This window comes from Canis lupus, chromosome 25, assembly GCF_048164855.1.
Source record: "Canis lupus baileyi chromosome 25, mCanLup2.hap1, whole genome shotgun sequence".
In the NCBI taxonomy this organism is placed as follows: Eukaryota; Metazoa; Chordata; class Mammalia; order Carnivora; family Canidae; genus Canis; species Canis lupus.
Window position 1 is genome coordinate 39,175,730 of NC_132862.1, and position 18,544 is coordinate 39,194,273.

The window sequence follows — 18,544 nt, forward strand, 5'->3', positions numbered from 1 at the left end:
TCTTGTCTGGAATTGAGATGAAGATGAAATGCATATTTTTAATTATATCACTATATCATCACATGTGTTGGAGACAGGACAGTTACAAGCAGCTTTGGTGCTGTAAGAACATAGAGGGAGAAAATCTTAATTAAGAAACTGATGGCATTAGAGGCACTGACCAACAAGTGGGGAAGTGTTCGTTTGTCCAGGGCCCTCAAATAGCATCGTAAGACACATGAGATGGTACTGTCAGCCTTAGGCTTATAGAGTGAGTGAGAAGAGAGCGCCAGCGGCCAGGGAGTGCTTTTAAACTGGTGCAGGGCATGCAACCGTCATGTCCAGCCTGCCGTGAGATTTTTTTCCTCCATCCTTTTTTTTTCTCCTGGTCTAGTCCCGGGCTCCTGTATTTCTAGGAAGCCTGATCCAAAAATGATGGACATTCTAGTTGGTTCCTGCCTGAGGCTCAGGCCTGTGCAGTGGCTCTGGCTAGTTCCTGTTCCTTTGCTGTAGCAGGAATCAGGCTGTGATCAGTTCTGGGATGCAGTCCAGAGCTGGCTACAACCCCAAGCCTCGCCTGGCTGGACAGCTCGGTCTACACATCACTTGTCACGTCTTCCCCCCTCAGTTCCTCACACTTTGCCAGTGGGTGCCTGAGTCCTGAGACTCCATCAGTGAGCCATGTGGCACCAGGATAGCTCCAGCTTTTGCTACTTCCCAGGGTACAGAATGACCCTCCACCCACTGGCTTGAGTCACTTTCATGTCTTGCCAGCCCAGGCTCCCAGCGCATTCTAACAGCCCAAGTCAAATTTTGAAATTTTTGCTTCAAGAACTTAAGTCTTGGGGCAGCCCTGGGGGCTCCGGGGTTTAGTGCTGCCTTCGGCCCAGGGTGTGATCCTCCCTGCATGGAGTCTGTTTCTCCCTCTGCCTCTCTCTCTCTCTGTGTCTCTCATGAATAAATAAATAAAATCTTAAAAAAAAAAAAAAGAACTTAAGTCTTTTACCTTTTGTAACAAGGCCTTATCTGTTCCTTAACAAAGTGGTGTTCTCTTTAAAGGATATTTGTTTTTTTTTTTTTAGAATTTTATGTATAAAAAGTAAATGTAAAAAATATATTATGAAACATATTAACAAAAGGAACATCTTTGAACACACTGCCTCACCCAAGAATTAGAACATGATTAATATGGTTGCATCTGCCTACCTCCCACTATCCTGAATTTTGTGTTTATTATTGCCTTGTCTTTAAGAGTAGCTTTATCAATATGTGTGTATCCACAAACTTAATATTTACTTTTCCTTATTTTCAAACCTTTTGAAAATGGAGTCATAATGTATGTACATAGTTTTGTGTTATAAATAATATTGTTGTTCATAAAAGAAAATGGTGTTTGGAGTGATTATGCCAATTTACAATCCTACAAGCAGTATATACAAGTCCACATTGGTCTACATTATAACAACCACTTAGTAATAGCAGACTTAAATTTTTGTCAAACTAGTTAATGTAAAAGGGGATTTTATTAGCTCATTTCTTTAATTATCAATAAAGCTGAGCATTTTTCCATTCATCAGTTGGGTTTTCTTTTCCTTGGAACACCTAATTTTTATCTTTTGGCCATTGTGCAACTGGGTTATTTATCTTAATGATTTTAGAAGGTCTTTATATTCTGGGTACTGGATCTATATTGGTTATACGCTTTACAGATATTTTCTCCTAGTTTCTATCTCGTTTTTTGATAAACAAAATTTTTGAATTTTAATATAGCTAAATACATCAATTGTCTTATGATTAGTATTTTTACATGCTTAATAGATCTACTCTGAAAAATTTAAAGTTTCATCTTTCATATTTAATCTATTGGGAATTGATTATTAAGTATGGTGTGAGATAGGAATCCAATTTCATTTTCTCTTCCATATCCATAACTGATTATTTCAATACTCATTGAAAGGTCCAACTTCATCCAATTGATCTAGGATGTAACCTTTGTCAAATATGAAATTTCTATATATCTGTGAGTCTGTTTCTTGGCTCTTGACAGAAGTATTCTGATCAATTTGTCTGTACCCACATTAACACCATTCAGTCTAACATGCTATTGATTTATAACGAGTCTTTATATCATGTAGTGTAAGCTCTCTCATTCCATTCTTTTTCTTAAGGAGTATGTTGATTATTTTTGGCCCATTGCAGTCTATTGATCAATCAATAGATAGATCCGCATGTTCAGGTTCTCAAAAAGCTTATTGAGATTTTGACTGGCATTGTATTGGGTCTACATCTCAATTGGGGAGAACTAATATTGTTGTGATATTGAATCTAAATATTCATGATAGAACTCAAATTATTTAAGTCTTAATTAATGTCTTCTAGTAATATTTAGTTATTTTTCCCTACATGTATCAAATATCTTTTGTTTAATCGGTTACTATGTTCTTATAGTCCTGAATTATGTTAAATGAGTTTCTTTTTTTACAACTGTGTTTTCTGTTGCTAGTGTATATAAATGCAGTAGATTTTCAAATATTGATCTCATATTTGGTTGCCTTGCAAAGGATTTGTAATATTTTGTCTGTAGATACTTTTGAGACAATTACATCGTATGTGATTAATGATAGGATTGTTTCTTTATTTTTGCTTTTGATGACTTGAATTTACTTTGCTTGTTTTGTTGCATTGGCCAGGATTTCCAGTATAGTTTATTTATTTATTTAAAATACTTATTTATTTTTTTATTCATGAGAGACATAGAGAGAGAGGCAGAGACATAGACAGAGGGAGAAGCAGGCTCCCTGCGGGGAGCCCAGTGCTGGACTCAATCTCAGGACCCAGGGATCGCGACCTGAGCCGAAGGCAGATGCCCAACCACTGAGCCACCCAGGCATTTCCCCAGTGTAGTTTAAACAGAAGCAGTTAAGAATGGGCATTCTATCTTGTTTGTTATTTTCAAGGGGATGATTTTATAATTCTTATATATTTTTATCAGAATGATGAGGTTTCTGTTACTCTTAATTTAAGGTATTTCCTTCTATTTCCAGATTGCTGAGTAAATTTGCCAAATGCTTTTTCTGCATCAATGGAGATGCTCATCTTAATTAATTCATTATTTTATATTGAGATATAATTAACATACAACGTTATGTATTGTTTCAGGTATACAAAATAAATGATTTAATATATATATATACATATATATATATATATGTTGTGAAATGATTACCACAATAAGCCTAGTTAACATCTGTCACCATACATAATTACAGAATTTTTATTATTTTCATCCTTTAGTTTGCTAGTGTTGTGTGTCATAATAATGGATTTTTAAAATACTAAACCACCCCTAAATTTCTGGAATAAGTAAAACTTGGTCATACTATATTATCTTTTTTATATACTATTGGATTCAGTTGCTAATGTTTTGTTTAGGACTTTTTACATTTACTTTTTACTCTATGTTCATGAGTAATCTGGCCAGTGATTTTCTTTTCTCATTTTTCATTTCTCATGTCTGGTGTTGGTATCAAGGTCATATTATGGAGGTCCTCACGGAGGAGTTGACTGATGATTCTCTAATAGTGATTGAGTCATATTATTATGGTCCTCATGGAGGAGTTGACTGATGATTCTCTAATAGTGATTGAGTCTTTCTTGAACAGAGCACCAACTTTTAGTTGGCCACATAACTAAATATTTTATTTCCTAGCTTCCCTTATAGTCCCGTATATGATTAAATTTTGGCACTATCTCTTTTATTGACACCATAGTAAGTCACTTCTCTATAGCATTGACCACTGGGATTTGTGTCCTGCGTTGAGAAATAGGTCCTTGAGGGCATTTGTTTCTAATAGTGACTAGTTTCATTAAAACTAAAAATGTGATATGGCATATAGACTTCTTAATGTGTATTTTTCTACATTGGGGTAGGATTAAAGAAATGTCTTCATTGCTCCTTGATTTACATTTGCAGCTTCCCTAGATACCTTAACATAGTGGGAAAAAAATATCAGGTTTTGAAGTCACTAAACTAGCAACTATTCACATGAAAGGATGTCAATTATGAAACATTTTTTTTCAGCTTTTACAGATATCTTTAAAGACTTTTTCTTTGATGGCAAGAAAGTTTGCTTCTAAATATATGAACTGATGCAACTTTTGTATTAAACTAATAGTAATAATAATAACTAATAAATGGATTAACATGGATTGCATCATAACAGACTGAACTTTACTTTTTTCATGATGATTTCTTCTTTGATCCATGAGTTGGTAGTGTGCTTAAATTTTTCCAAGCATATGGAAATTTAAAAATAATTATATTTTGTTATTTACTTCTAATTAATTGTATTATGCTGAGAAACACCTTGATATTGAGTCTTCAAAATTTGTTGAGACTTGTTTTGTAGTTTAGTACTTGGTCAATTGTTGTTAATGTTCTAAATGTGTCATCCCTAATTGTTGGGTATAGAATTCAGTATACGTCTGATAAATCAAACTTATTGATTGTATTGTTCAAATTTCTTTTTTTTCCTAATTTTTTGTCTTTTTGATCTAACAGAAACAGAGAGAGGTATGTTGACATCTCTCCATGATAAAGAATTTGTCAATCTCTCCCTGAGTTCTATTAATTTTGTATTTTATATATTTTGGGCCTATTTAATGGTTTATTTTACTAGGTTAATAATAATCATATCTTCTTAATAAATTGAGCTTTTTATAATTATTTAATCTCATTCTCTATCTGTAATAATGCTTTTTTTTTCCAAAAGTTCATTTTGTCTGATATTAATACAGCCACCCCAACCTCAAATATTTCCATGTCCATAGTTTTAGGTATGTCTCTCATAAACATCATAGAATTATATGGTATCCAGCTTCCAAGATAGACCTCTTATGAGTCTTGTCCCCCACTGTTCACATCCCTTGTATAGTCTACTCCACTGAATGGGGCTGACCTGTGTAACTGATAAGATATTATGGAAATAACAAAGTTTGACTGTCAATGTTAGGCCATAAAAGACAATGTGTCTTTCATTTTGCTTTCTCTTGGATCACTTGCACTGGAGAAAGCCAATCATCATATCATGAGGACATTTCATCATCCCTATGGAGAGGTTAACACAACAAGACACTGGGACCTTCAGACAACAAACAGTATTCAACTTACTAGCATTGTGGGTGAGCCATCTGGAAAGCAGACTCTCCAGCATCTGAGAGACCCTGAGCTAGAACCCCTGAGAGAAGCTAGCTGAATGCAAAGAAATATTTCTCAGCATCCAAAAAAATATGGTCTCTTGTTTTATTGAAACTCAGCACCCCCCCCCCCCCCCCCCGAGAGAAAGAGAGCATGGGGGTTAGGGGCAGAGGGAAAGAGAGAATCTTAAACAGTCTCCATGCCCGGTACAGACCTTGATGGAGGCCTCGATCTCACAACCTTGATATCATGACCTGGCCTGAAACTGATGCAACTTTTGTATTAAACTAATAGTAATAATAATAACTAATAAATGGATTAACATGGATTGCATCATAACAGACTGAACTTTACTTTTTTCATGATGATTTCTTCTTTGATCCATGAGTTGGTAGTGTGCTTAAATTTTTCCAAGCTCACTTGGAAAAATTGCTCCTTTCCAGCTGATTTTTCCCTTATGAGAATGTGGCCCGGTGATGTAAAACCTGCCAGTCTTCCATTCCAACTGACACTAGAAATCCACATTTTAGTGTAAAAGATCCTGAATTTTTAACATTGGCCAAAAATTTAGAAACACACATGGAAATGAAACACACAGAATCATATGCACACGTGTCTGACTACTTTGGGAAAAGTGAGGGCCAAGAAGGTTAATCACTTTCTCAGGGCTGGGTACTGAGCAGGTGGAGACTCTGTGGCTTCTTCCATTTCAGAAATTCTGTGATTAAGTATAAGCAGTTATTCATTCAAATCAAGGATGTGGTTTGATCCCACTGTCTGCTTGCTACAAGGGCAGTATCCTAAATGTCTGTGGTCTTTGCTTTGAGCAAGAGGCTCCATCCTCCTTGAATGACTTGGGTGTTTGTGTGTGTGGTGGGGGCGGGGGAGGTTGCAGCTTGTTCAAGGCCCACAGTTGAGGATACATCAAGTTGTTTACACAAATATAGCAGGTAATTTAGTTTCACAGAAAGAGAGAAGTCAAAAACTTAGGACAGAAGGAAGAGTTTGAGGAAGTAAAAAGAGACCTGTTTTTTTTTTTTTTTTTTTTCTCTCTCTCTAAATCAACAAATGCTTTGTAGTATGGGAGAAGCCCTTTGTATAGGTAATGATTGTGTTCCAGGAAACCTCAAAGGCAAGTTCCCAGGGTTCAGGAATGTGTGGGTAAAAGCCTCCTATGAGAGGGCATGGCCTGGTCTGGAGAGGCATGTTCTGTGTCTCCAAAAGAATGCTAGGACATGTAGACTAAATGAATTAAAAGCAGGAATTGCTTGGTCCGGTCAAATCATCTCATCCCAAAGCTCTTTCCCATCAATGAAGTCTGAGCTGAGAGGATTCCAGCCTGTTTCATAATAAACCAGGGAGGGCTCAGCCAGACATTCTGGGTCCCTTCAGCTCTGTCCAGATGCCAGCGCCAGTTGGGAGAGTCTGAGCGAAAATGCCCATCCCTGAGATCCTCATCCTTACCTGATGCCTTTGCTTTTGGATTTGAGGGCTGAGCCATGAAGAAGTCTCAGCTTGGACTAAGCAGAGGGGAAGGCAGTGATGGTGTAGGGCAGAGAGCACTGGACCAAGAGTCAGAGGGAAAGGAGTGGACATGGGCTTTTCCACTTCCTCACCGTGTAGCTGGTGGCAAGTCACTTTACTGAGAATTTACTTCCTCATCTGCAAATTGGGAACAGTATTGCCTGTTTTCTAACTCGTGGTGGTGGTATAAGGCTCTGAGGAGGTCATGCTGTGAAAGTGCTCTGAAAACCAAAAAGGACCACAGAAAGGATTCACATTACATCCAGCACATTTGTACCCCTCCAGACCTTTTGCCTACCATGTTTCCCCTTGTGTTCTGTGTTCCAGCCATGCAAACTGTCTTTCAGTTTCTTTGTAGGAAGCTCCCCCCTGTCACTGGGCCTTTGCACATTCTGGTTCCATGGCCCAAAGAGCTCCTTTGCTTGGTTTTACTCCTACTCAACCTACAGCTCAGCTCAATTTGCAAACACTCTACCCTCTGCCCCCATCAGTTTAGGTTGGGATTCTCTATTACAGGTGTGCCTCCATCACCACTATCTTACCAACACAACTCTTATCACTGTTTATAGTCCTAATTTGTTTAGATTCATGTCAATCTTTTTCCTAGACCATAAGCTCCATGAGGTCAGAGAATGACATGTTTTTGCTCATCTTTGTCTTCACAGAGCCTCACCCAGATACCAAATAAATATTAGTGATTGTGGAGTAGGGTTCAGGAGGGTAGGTTAGCAGGGATTTTGGGTTTAGGTGCCAGGGTTAGGATCCTCAAACAAGGAGAAACCAGTAGTAAGGGCTGTTTCCTCTTAACAGCCTGAATAAGCTCTATGTTTGCACCTTTTCTTCCCCTCCCTTTGAGCCAAGCTGTGCCTCACTTTGTGATGTCCTATTGATGTCCATATATATTCTATACATCAAATTATGGCAACTAATTTATTAACGATAAGGTAGAGGATGCCTCTGTGTCCATCAGGAGAGGTAAGTAGATCTGGGTCCACAGAACAGCCAGCCAGAGCAAGAAGTGGGTTTCGGAACAAGGAGCCCAAGATGCTGCTCTGTCTGGAACACTGCTCGGGAGACTTGAATTATTAATAAAAATTCTAGGAAGCCTGCTAGCTTTTCAGGAACTTTTATCCAATTAAGGGAAGATTAATTCCAAGTATGCTTTCAAGCACCATAACTTTTTTTTTCATTTTGAAAACCTCATATTGATGTACAATATTCATAAAGAAAATCCACAGATTATAAGTACACAGTTCAGTACTTTATCACAAACTAGACACTTTGTGTCATCATCAGCATCTAGGTTAAGAAATTGAACATCACCAGCCCTCCAGAAAGTCCCCTCATCCTGCCTTCCAGTCACTACCCGCTCCTCCAAGGGGAACCACTCTCCTAACTTCTGACAGCCTAGACTAGTTCTGCCAGTGTTTGTATTCTATGTAAATGGAATATCCAGTGAGTACTTTATTGAACCTGGGTCTTTTCATTCAACATTAGAGTTGTGAAATTCATCTACACTGTAGGGTGTGGTTGGAAATCATTTTCACTGCTATATAATAACCCCTTGTGTGAACAAAACACAATGTATTTATCTGTTCTACTGTTGATGGACATCTGGGTTGTTTCCAGTTTGGGATTATTACCAACAGAAGCATTGATAGGTTTGATTTGTTGTAAAGAGGTATTAAAAAGTAAATCAAGCAATTTTTCACTGTGCTTTATTTTTTAGTTTTTTTTTTTTCCAAAATCATTTTTTTTAGGGAAGTGAGAATCTAGGTGAATAAAGAGCCCTATCCTTTTTCCTCAGAATTCACAGATGACTTCGCCTTCCTCCTCTCATCTGCAACGTTACTTGGTAAGCTGAATTCTCACTAACTTTCTGTGTTTTCTTTTCCCTTGCTCCCTTTTTTAACACTAAAAAAGTAAAGATCATTGTATGTATTTATGTATTTATAGATTTTATGTATTTATTCATGAGAGACCTACAGAGAGAGGCAGAGACACAGGCAGAGGGAGAAGCAAACTCCCTGTGGGGAGCCCGATGTGGGACTTGATCTCAGGATCCTGGGATCACGCCCTGATCTGAAGGCAGATGCTGAACCACTGAGCCACCTAGGTGCTCCAATATGGAGAAATTTAAATAAGAAAATGACAACCTCTTGCCACCCAGAGATAACTGCAAATGTATTAGCATATTTTTTAAAAAAGACTTTATCCCTAAGCAATCTCCACACCCAATGTGGGGCTCAAACTCATGAACCCAAGGTCAAGAGTTTCAGTAGATCAGTTGCTCTACTGACTAAGCCAGTCAGGGGCTCCATGTTAGGATATTTCTTTACAGTGTTTTCTTCTCCATAGATTTTACATGGTTGAGATTATACGGAATATGCACATTCATATCTCCTTTCACTTGACTTTAGTCTGTAAGTATCTTGCTATGTCATTTATAACTATTCTTCAATACTGTTTTTCCTGGCTACGTGATAATTCATCCCATGTGTGTGCCAAAAGTTATTCAACTAATCTCCTAAACTGGGACATGTAGGATGATTACAATTTTATTTTGACAATTAGAAACAATGCTGCAGTGACTATCTGAGATGGAGATCTCTTTCCTCATTGTAGGTAGTTTCCTTAAATTAATTCCTAGAAGTGGAGTTAACTGGATCAGGAGTATGAACATGTTACAGGAGTCTGGTACATCATGTGTTGCCAAGTTGCCATTTCTACACTCCTACTAGCTTTACAAGCTGAAAGCATGAAAGAACACATTTCATTGCATCTGCATCCACTTTGAATATTGCTTAATACGGAGTATCTTCATATTGTTTGGTTTTAAGTATTTAAAAATGTCTCTTTCTCTCTCTTATTCTTTTCTTAAGTAGGCTCTATGCCCAGTGTGGAGGCCAATGTGGGGCTTGAACTCACGACCCTGAGACCATGACCTGAGCTGAAATCAAGAGTTGGATTCTTGACCAATTGAGCTACCCCGATGCCCCTAGATCAAACTTATGTAGTGTTTTTTAAAAAACAATTTTAATTTTTAACTTTTATTTTGAGAAGATTATAGATTCGTATGTAATTGTAAGGAATAATATGGAGAGATCCATTGTATCCTTTGCAATTTCCCTTGGTGGTAACATCTTGCAAAACTATAGTAGAATATTAGCTCCAGGAAACTGAAGTGGATATGATTCGCCCATTTTTTTCAGACTTTACTAATTTTACTTGTATTCATTTGTGTGTGTGTGTGTGTGTGTGTGTGTATGTGTGTATTTAGTTCTGTATAGTTATATTATGTGTAGGTTTGTGTCTCCACCATCATGTCATTGTAAGGCCATCACAACAAAAATCTGTCTCATTGCTCTTTGAACCACAGGCACCTCCCTTATGTACCCCCTTCCACACTTCTCTTCTGCCCCTAATCCTCTGTTTCTGTTATTCATATAAATGGAATTACATAGTGTGTCAACTTTTGGGGTTGACTTTTTTCACTTACATGTTGTGTATATATCAATAGTTTGTTCTTCCTTATTGCTGAGCAGTGTTTCATGTATGGATGGACCACCATGTGTTTATTAACCCAATGAAGGACATCTGGATTGTTTCCAGTTTTTGTCTATTATAAATAAAGCTGTTGGAACATTCATGTCTAGAACTTAGTGTGAACCTGTTTCCATTTCTCCTGCATAAATGCCTAAGAGGGCAATTAATGTGTTTAACATCTGTTTAAAAATTTTTTTCCATTTTACCAGTTTGATCTACTTGACCTGTAGATAATTGAGAAAGACTCTGAGCTTGACATAGTGACTTATGTATTTTTGAAGGTATTTTATAAGATGCATACAGGTTTAGAATTGGTATAATTTTCTGCCTGTCAAGTGAGAACTTCAGGGCCTGGGATAGTGGTTCTGGGTTCAAGAATCCTCCTGTACTGCTAGAACCAGAAACTCCACCAGATGCAGTGCTTCAAGTCTCTGAAACTCTATGGAAATAATAATGTCATGTCATAGTTACCAAGAACACAAGAAGATTAGTCTGAATTGATGCCATTTTTTTGACCTTGTGCTGCAAGCACGTCATCACCATCACAATGTCTATGGAGGAAGGAAGTGAGCATACTATTTTGCCCACAGAAACCCTAGGAAAAAGGAAGTAGAGGAGGATGCCTTCCCTTCAGGTGCTGGCAGTTTATGCTGAGAGCTGGGAGCCTGGCTTGAAAAATCTGGTGTGTTTGTTTGTTTGGAGTGGACTGCTGAGAAAGTTCTCTTACCTGAGGAGTTTGCATGGCAGAAGAGATGCTCCAAATATACAAAGAAAAGGTGAATATGAGCCCTGATAGGAAGTCTTTCCTCTCTTGAGGTTCTTTTGCATTTGTATCAGTTACACTCTAGAGAATTTACTTTGCAAGCAGGCAGAGGTAGACTCATGTATCCCCCCACCTCTGGATAGCATTGCCTGAAGTTCCTCCAACAGCCACAGCTTCCCATGTGTTATTCTCTCTCTCTCTCTCTTTTAAGATTTTATTTATTTATGAGAGACACAGAGAGAGAGAGAGAGGCAGAGACATAGGCAGAGGGAGAATTAGGCTTCCTGTGGGGAGCCTGATACAGGACTCGATCCCAGGACCCCAGGATCACGACCTGAGCCAAAGGCAGATGCTCAACCACTGAGCCACCCAGGCGTCCCTCATGTGTGCTATTCTCTATTTGCATTGGTTCATCTTTCAGGGATTACTCTTCCTGGAGCCTCATAGCCCTTGTTGTCCTCTCAACACTAATTGGGCAAGGCTGCCTTGAGACACATCTCATGAGAGCAGGGCTGTACAGCCTGTGGTCTCTGCCCAAGTTTCATATTGCTGTTGTAACAAATCGTCACAAACTTAGTGGCTTAAAATAACACTTTTTTTTTTTTTTTAAATAGTTCTGGAAGTCAGAAGTCTGAGGTGGGTCAAAATCAAGGAGACAGCAGAGCTGTGTTCTTTCTATAGTTTCTAGGGGAGAATCTGTTCCTTGCCTTGTCTGGCTTCCAGAGTCTACCTACTTTCCTTGGCTTGCAGCCCCTTACCACTCCAAACTCTTTCTGTGATCACATCTCCTTCCCTGACTCTGACCCTATTGGGTTCTCGAGTAAGAACCTTTTCCATTAGATTGGGCTCACCAGGCAATCCGGGATAATCTCCCCATCTCAAAACCATAACCTTAATCACATCTGCAAAGTCCTTTTTGCCATGTAAGGTGACATTCACAGGTTTGGGGGATTAGGATGAGGACACCTTTGGGCCATTACTCTACTGCTCTGGCTGTATCTGCTCAAGCCCTGTGGCCCCCTTTTGGCTCTCACTGTGGATCTTCTGGAAGAGTCCATTGGCCACCTTACAGGTCTGTTTATCTGGCTTCTCTAAAATCCATGTCCACTGCAGCTCCTGTGTCTCACCCAGAGGTTACTGGATAAACACAAACCTCTGACCCTGGCTCAAGGTTCTCGACAGATTGTCTTCCCACTTTTTCTTGGCTTATCTCCTCCTAGTCTCCTTTACTTGCTCGAATTACCAGCCTATTTAGCAATTTATTTATTTTAACATGCACAGAACTTTCCTGCTTCTGTGCTTTTATTTCTTCCTGTGCATCTGAAATCCCCATTTACCTCATTTCCATCTATCAACGTCTTGTTTGGCCTTATCATCAAAGACCTTAAAATGTAGATGACCACTGACCAGAAATTCCATGGGAATCTCATACAATGGAAATAGTCCTGAGGCTTATGCATAGATACAGGTTCAAAGTTGCTCACTGCAGCATTGTTAATAAAAAGAAAAAGCTGAACCAACCTAAATAGATATCCAACAATATGGAATTGGTTACATAAATTGTGGAAGTGAAGTGAAACACTATTCAGGGAACAAAAACAAAAACAAAACACCCCAAAATGTTAATGAGTTGAATATTCGTGAGATATTCAAAAACAAAAAACCAGATTACAAAACTATCTGTATGAAGAGATTTTATTTAACAATTATATGTATATATTTTTCAAAAAGGAAAGTAACATGCTAAACTCTTTTTTTTTTCTTAAAGATTTTATTTGTTTGTTCATGAGAGACACAGAGAGAGAGGCACAGACATAGGCAGAGGGAGAAGCAGATCCCCTATAGGCAGTTCCTTGAGGGACTCGATCCCTGATCCCCACAACTGATGATCACGGCCTGAGCTGAAGGTGGATGCTCAACTGCTGAACCATCCAGAAGTCCCAACAGGCTAAACTCTTGATGATGATTCTGTGTAGTAGGATAATGGACGATTTAAAAAAAAATTAAATTTAAATTCCTTTTAATTATTATATAGTGTATTATTAGTTTCTGAGGTAGAGTTTAGTGATTCATCACTTGCATATGGCACCTAGTGCTCATTACATGCCCTCCTTAATGCCCATCACCCCGCTGCCCCATCCCTCCACCCCTGCCCCTCCAGTGACCCTCCGTTTGTTTCTTATAGTTAAAAGTCTCTTATGGTTTGTCTCCCTCTCTGTTTTCATCTTATTTTATTTTTCCTTCCTTTCCCCTATGATCATCTGTTTTGTTTCTTAAATTCCACATATGAGTGAAATTCTATGGTATTTACCTTTCACTGACTCATTTTGGTTAACATAATACCCTCTAGTTCCATCCGCATCATTGCAAAGGATTATGGACAATTTTTATTTTCTTATCTTTATTTGTCCATTGTTTTTTTTTCTACCTTAGCCACATGCTACTTTTATAATAATAAGTAAGTGATTAAAGTTGTTAAAATATCTCTACCTACCCTACCCAGGTCAGTTCAAACTCCATCCCTTCCTGCTAGGGAAGGTGTTGGTCTCCCTTGGCCATCATCCTGGATAAGGTGAGTGCTCTTTCCTTTGGCTCTCCAGCATGGTTTCTAAGCTCTTAGCACACTTCCTATATTTTTATTTAAGAAATTGCTACAGGGCAACCTCTGGGAGTTGTGGTATAAATTCTATTGCTGTGGTATAAAGCCTCAGGGCTGCTCTTTGTCCTAGGGAGCACTGCTGGAGAGAGAGCACTCCCGGAGAGGGATACTTGTGCATCCCATATACCACACCCCCTCGCACACAGCCATGACGCGAGGCAGGGTGACTGGAGCTAGTGATTTGGAGGGTCACTTTTGTTAAGGGTTATGCTCCTGTGTTTGGAGGTAGGGTGGAGTCTTGGAAGGCAGGCTGCTTTCCAAATTCCATTCCTGTTCTCATGGAACTGATGGTCTGATTAGCGAGATAAGGCACCAACACATCACACTTTATAAAAAAAAAATACAAAAATTGCCAACAGATATCTCGTGAACAGTATGAGGGCAGAGGAAGGAGAGGTCACACAGTCATGGCAGAGAGACATGCTCTGGGCTGTGGAAACATTAGGCCAATGTGGTTAGAACCCTGGACTGTATATGAAGGTATCTCAAACATATAACTGAGGACTGTCGGCTTAGGTCTAAAGCTCTCATTTAATTTTTCTTTCTTTTTTTTTTAGATTTTATTTACTTATTCATGAGAGACATAGAGAGAAGCAGAGACAGGAGAAGTCTCTATGCAAGGAGCCCAATATAGGACTTGGTCCCAGGACTCCAGGATTACGCCCTGAGCCGAAGGCAGACGCTCAACCACAGAGTCACCCAGGCATCCCTTTCATTTCAAATAATGTACTTTTATACAGGAAGAATTTTTAGAATCCTTGTGTATAAAAGCACAATTTATCGAATTTATAGGATCCCAGGAAAATCCACAGCCTCACTGGAAATATTAACTCAGAAAAGCCAGACAATTTTTAAATTTATTAACTGATCAATTGCATTTACTATGTAAAATACCTAGTAAAATCACAGGGCTTGTACTGTCACATGTAAAACTTGGTGGCATGGCCTCTGACTTGGGATTTCCTTAGGTAATGGTCCTTGTAGTGAATGGCCCAATTCTAGGGATGCTATGTGGAGTCAGGGGTTGGGGGGCAGCCCCCAGTGTTCTCCTCACTCTGGCGGCCTACCCCCCATGCCAGGGCGGTTTATACAGCCCTCCGTGGGGCAGATCAGGAGTCCCTGCTGCATTCAACTATGCTCCCCCTGGGTTGGAGAAAATAGTCTTTAGTGTTCCAGTCGAGAGTGTCATAAAATAGACATTCCAGTGTCATTTTAGAAATAGGCGGTGCTGAGTGTCCTATCAGTTATGGCCACAGAATGCCAGATGATTGCATGACCCTGGTCTGATGTGACTGTCCTGTTGCAGAGCAATCATGTGACTTTCCTTGTGTAATTTCCTTTGGCCAGAGTGGTGAGTGCTTTCTTTTTTAACCTCTGTGCTAACAAATGGGAGAGCAGCTCAGAACTTCCTCAGATACTGAGTAACGCTCTGCAGTTTCAGCTCTGAAGCTACTTTTTAATATTATATGCAAATTAAACACCATGGGGAGTTCAACAAACATTTATGGAGTGCTTACTATGTGCCATGCTCCGTGCCTAGCACTCTAGGAGACACCAGGATGAGTTAGGCATGGTCCTTGTTCTAGGAGAGCGAAGACTGGAGAAGATAAGGCTTGAAGATGAACGTGCACGACAAGATGAGTCCCACTGGAAATGTCAAGGGGCTCAAAGGCAGGAAAGTGGTTTCTAGTTGGGAAAGTGGGGGATGAGGGAGTGAGGAAAGGTAAATCAGCTCCTGGAAGAGTTACAGGTGTAGCCAAAGAAACAAGGACTTTGCATCAGCTGGAAGTGTGTTCAGATACCCCAAGCAGCGTGATCCTTTGCAAGTTACTTAGCATCCTCTTTGGTAAGAGGAGTGGTTTATAGGAGTGTATGGTGCTCCCCAAAAGGTATGTCCACATTCTCACTCCTTGAACCTGTGAATGCGACCTTATTTGGGAAAAGGGTCAGAGCTCCAGGCTGGCTCAGTCGATAGAGAATGTGACTCTTGATCTCGGGGTTGTGGGTTCAAGCCCCACACTGTGTGTAGCGATAGCTTAAAAATAAAAATCTTAAAAAAAAAAGAAAAGAAAAGAAAAGAAAAAGATATCTTTGCAGATGTAATTAGGTTAGGGTTCCCAAGATGAGATAATTCTAGGTTACTTATGTGGGCCCTAGATGTGATGACAAGAGTCCTGGCAAGAGACACAGAGGGGAGGCAGGCAGAAAGAAGAGTCAAAGGCCATGTGGGGCAGCCACAAGTGAAGAAACGTCTGGAACCACCAGAAGCTTTGAGACGCAAGGAAGTTCTCTCTCTGGGAGCCTTCAGAGGGAGTGTGGCCCTGCTGACACCTTGACTTCAGACTTCTACAGAACCATGAAAGAATTCATTTCTGTTGTTTTTAGGCCATGCAGTTGTGGCAATTTGTCACCGCAGCCCCAGGAAACCAATACAGGAGGATTAAGTATAAGAGTGTGTATGAAGCACCAAGCAGAGTGCCCGCACTAGGGAGGTGTTCACCAAATGACAAATCCTTTCTCCCCAGGGGAGGGATGTGGAAGGACTATAGCAGGCAAGAGGAGTGGGATGAGAGGAAGGTCTTTCGGTCAGTGGGACTGAGTGAGCTGAGCACAGGAGGTGTCTAGGAGTGACGCCAGTGTGGGCAGGTGCACAGTGAGGGCGCTCAGGAGGCAGTTAAGTGTGCCGGACTGGGGGCATGAGGCCCCAGAAGGAGTGTCCTCCAGAAAGGGAGGAGGGAGGGGCTTTAGAGCTCACCCTGCCACCTTCCCCTGCTGCTGTCCCTGCACTATGGCTGCTCCTGCCTTGCCTACACTTGGGGTTCAGGACGGAGCTAAGCAGTAGCCAGGGGAGCCAGAGGTCATGCTAACAGTGCCTGGAAGTTGCTGGGCTGCTAGTCTTTAAAGGGATTGTGTGGGCTTGTGAAGGAGGAAGTGCAAGGGGATGGGCTAAGATCTGAGAACCTTGACTTTGCTTTCTGAGCATATGGCACCCCCTGGATTCTCACATCACCCTGCCTGTAAAGAACATTGCATTTAACTTGATTTATAGAAAATAAAATGATGTGGCATATCTTGTGAATGCACATTTGCGGACTAAGATTATAGTACCCATGAAAGATTGGAAGATAAATGTGTTTTTTTCCCTAGATTTATTTATTTGTTTATTCATGAGAGATACAGAGGGAGAGGCAGAGATATAGGCAGAGGAAGAAGCAGGCTCCCGATGTGGGACTTGATTCCAAGACCTTGGGATCATGACCTTAGCCAAAGGTAATGCTCAACCACTGAGCCACCCAGGTGCCCCAGAAGATAGATGTTTACAACTTTGTCCTATTTTTGGAATTTCTTGGCTACCGAAGTCACTGGTAGCAGTAATGCCTCAGAGAAGGAAACTATGGGGCTGGTAAGGTGACCAACTGTCCCAGTTTGGTGAGAACTGTCCCGGTTTTAAGTAACGAAAATCCCATGTCCTAAAGTCCCTCAGTTCACAGCAAAGAGTGACAATTATCATCCAACTGGCAAGAAGGGAGGTTTGACTTTTCACGGTGCAGCCTTTCCAACACTTTGTTTTATACTTTTACTTTGGAACTATGTTACCTAGCACCCCCTTCCCCCACCAAAAAACCATTAAACATAATATTTAATGAGAACAAGAATAATATTCTTACTCTACAAAGAGCTTAAATAAATCAGCAAGAAGACAAACAACTCAGTTGAAAATGAGCTGAAGACGCAAGAAATTCACAAAGGAGGAAATACAAATGAAGAATATTAGAAAATATTTCCTGGGGTACCTGAGAAGGCTGGTTAAGCATTGTCTGCCTTGCTCAGGTCATGATCCTGGGGTCCTGGGATCAAGCCCTGCATGGCACTTAGCAGGGAGTCTGCTTCTCTCTTTCCCTCTGCCCCTCACCCTCTGCTCATGCTCTCTCTCTCTCAAATAAATAAAATCTTTTTAAAAAAGAAAGAATATTTCCCCAAAATGAAGGAATAATGTTAAAACAATAATCTTATACCAATTTTTGCCAGTTAAATGACCAAATAATAAAAAAGAATTGCCTTAGCTCAGGTTACTGACTTTTTTAAAAAAGATTTTATTTATTTTTTTAGAGTGGTGGGAGGGGCAGAGGAAGAGGGAGAGAGAGAACCCCAAGCAGACTCCTTGCTGAGTGCAGAGCCTGATGAGGGGCTCGATCTCACAATCTTGAGATGGTGACCTGAGCTGAAATCAAGAGTGTGACGCTTAATCAACTGAGCCACCTAAGTGCCCCAGGCTCCTGACTCTTTAATGGTACTTTGATATAACAAAATCCAACAGAGTGGGTGGCCTTAACAACAGATACTTATTTCTCATGGTTCTGGAGGCTGAAAGTCCAAGATCAGGCTGCCAGTGGATTCAGTTCTTGGTGAGGGTCTGCATCCTGTCTTGCAGTTGCCTTCTCACTGTGTCCTTACATGTCAGAGAGAGAAAACTCAGGTGTCTCTTCTTCTTCTCTTATAAGCACTAATGTCATCAAGGGCCCCAACTTCATGGTCTCATTTAACCCTAACTACTGAAGGGCCCACCTCCCAATATCATCACAGTGGTAGGGAGGGCTTCAACATATGAATATTGGGGGACATATATTCAGATCATAATAATAATAATAAGATGTTTTGAAAGGGTAAATTAGTATAATTTTTGGCAGAATACATAAAAATCTTAACAATTTTTGTGCCTTTTGACCCAGCAATTTTTTTTTTTACTGCTATGAATTTTTTTTAAGGTAATAGGCCACATGTGCAAAAATGTGTGTACAAGGATGCCAGTCACTGTGCTGCTTGTAAGGGCAAAGCCACATGCCAAGGTTCCTGGCTTCAGGGCTTTATCTTTTTA

The 18,544-nt window shown here is 40.1% G+C and overlaps 1 long non-coding RNA gene across 4 annotated transcripts in view; it reads left to right on the plus strand.

Moving 5' to 3' along the window:
- The window catches only part of LOC140617593 (uncharacterized), a 50,964-nt gene extending 34,192 nt beyond the window's left edge, over positions 1-16,772 (plus strand). For 2 of the 4 annotated variants that reach the window (XR_012017782.1, XR_012017784.1), the window contains exons 4-6: positions 8,508-8,555; positions 9,059-9,123; positions 14,226-16,772. This is a non-coding gene — a long non-coding RNA (uncharacterized lncRNA). Of the gene's footprint in view, positions 1-8,507; positions 8,556-9,058; positions 9,124-9,585; positions 10,288-13,512; positions 13,582-14,225 lie in introns of those variants that run through there. The other 2 variants (XR_012017783.1, XR_012017785.1) reach the window with 2 other exon arrangements.
- Positions 16,773-18,544: the final 1,772 nt, after the last annotated feature.